This window comes from Palaemon carinicauda, chromosome 24, assembly GCF_036898095.1.
Source record: "Palaemon carinicauda isolate YSFRI2023 chromosome 24, ASM3689809v2, whole genome shotgun sequence".
Lineage (NCBI taxonomy): Eukaryota > Metazoa > Arthropoda > Malacostraca > Decapoda > Palaemonidae > Palaemon > Palaemon carinicauda.
In genome coordinates, this window is record NC_090748.1 from 103,067,653 (window position 1) to 103,070,152 (window position 2,500).

Consider the following 2,500-nt stretch of genomic DNA (forward strand, 5'->3'; position numbering starts at 1 on the left):
AAATGGGTAAAAGTAGCATAGAATTTATTATTCCAGCTACTTTTAAGACTGAAAAAATGTCTGGTGACAAGGAAAATCACCTGACATTAATTACAGTATATGTTGTTTGTACTGGCAAACTAATTGTATAACCCTAAGCATCCATTCTATTAACTGCCTGGACAAAAGAAAACGTCCCCACTATATTGTTCACCCATTGGTTGAAAATTGTGACGTCGTTGATCCGCAACCAATCATCTTGCTCACCCATTGGGTAAAAAATGTGATGTCAGTGCTCCGCAACCAATCATGTTGTTCACCCATTGGGTAAAAAATGTGACGTCATTGATCCGCAACCAATCATGTTGTTCACCCATTGGGTAAAAAATGTGACGTCGTTGATCCGCAACCAATCATGTTGTTCACCCATTGGGTAAAAAATGTGACGTCATTGATCCGCAACCAATCATGTTGTTCACCCATTGGGTAAAAAATGTGACGTCGTTGATCCGCAACCAATCATCTTGTTCACCCATTGGGTAAAAAATGTGATGTCAGTGCTCCGCAACCAATCATGTTGTTCACCCATTGGATAAAAAATGTGACGTCAGTGCTCCGCAACCAATCATCTGGTTCACCCATTGGGTAAAAAAGGTGACGTCATTGCTCCGCAACCAATCATCGGGTTCACCCATTGGGTAAAAATTGTGACGTCGTTGATCCGCAACCAATCATCTTGTTCACCCATTGGGTAAAAAATGTGATGTCAGTGCTCCGCAACCAATCATGTTGTTCACCCATTGGGTAAAAAATGTGACGTCAGTGCTCCGCAACCAATCATCTGGTTCACCCATTGGGTAAAAAAGGTGACGTCATTGCTCCGCAACCAATCATCTGGTTCACCCATTGGGTAAAAATTGTGACGTCGTTGATCCGCAACCAATCATCTTGTTCACCCATTGGGTAAAAAATGTGATGTCAGTGCTCCGCAGCCAATCATGTTGTTCACCCATTGGGTAAAAAATGTGACGTCAGTGCTCCGCAACCAATCATCTGGTTCACCCATTGGGTAAAAAATGTGACGTCATTGCTCCGCAACCAATCATCTGGTTCACCCATTGGGTAAAAAATGTGATGTCGTTGATCCGCAACCAATCATCTTGTTCACCCATTGGGTAAAAAATGTGACGTCATTGCTCCGCAACCAATCATCTGGTTCACCCAATGGGTAAAAAATGTGATGTCGTTGATCCGCAACCAATCATCTTGTTCACCCATTGGGTAAAAAATGTGATGTCATTGCTCCGCAACCAATCATCTTGTTCACCCATTGGGTAAAAATGTGACGTCATTGCTCCGCAACCAATCATCTGGTTCACCCATTGGGTAAAAAATGTGATGTCGTTGATCCGCAACCAATCATCTGGTTCACCCATTGGGTAAAAAATGTGATGTCGTTGATCCGCATCCAATCATGTTGTTCACCCATTGGGTAAAAAATGTGACGTCGTTGATCCGCAACCAATCATGTTGTTCACCCATTGGGTAAAAATGTGACGTCATTGCTCCGCAACCAATCATCTGGTTCACCCATTGGGTAAAAAATGTGACGTCGTTGATTCGCAACCAATCATCTTGTTCACCCATTGGGTAAAAAATGTGACATCATTGCTCCGCAACCAATCATCTGGTTTACCCATTGGGTAAAAAATGTGACGTCATTGATCCGCAACTAATCATCTGGTTCACCCATTGGGTAAAAAATGTGACGTCATTGATCTGCAACCAATCATCTTGTTCACCCATTGGGTAAAAAATGTGATGTCAGTGCTCCGCAACCAATCATGTTGTTCACCCAGTGGGTAAAAAATGTGACGTCATTGATCATCTTGCAGGGGAGACAGCCTCTATCATAATAATATTTTTGCAGTTGTTAGTTAATCTTTATGTGATAATTCAATTATTTAGTCTATACAGTTGACGTTTGGATTACGTTTAACCAAGTTTATCTGCATATCTACAATAAGTCAGCAATTAAGGGAAAATACTATTATTATTATCATTATTACTATTAATTGCTAAGCTACAACCCTAATTGGAAAAGCAGGATGCTATAAGCCCAGGGGCCCCAACAGGGAAAATAGCCTAGTGAGGAAAGGAAACAAGGAAAAATAGAATATTTTAAGAAGCGTAACAACATTGAAATATACATTTCCTTTATAAACTATAAAAGCTTTAATAAAACAAGAGAAAGATAAATGAGATAGAATAGTGTGCCCGAGTGTACCCTCAAGCAAGTTGTTATTTAGAATTAGATGTCTAGATGGTACAGTACCAAGTTGTGGAGCTTTGAGGCAACATGTTAGTGTTCTGGTGATAATGGTGAACAGTGTACTTGGACCATCCTGAGGAGATTTGGGCCCAACATGTTAATGTTCTAGTGATAATTGTGAAGTGTACTTGGATCAACCTGAGGAGCTTTGGGCCCAACATATTAGTGATCTGGTGATAATGGTGAACA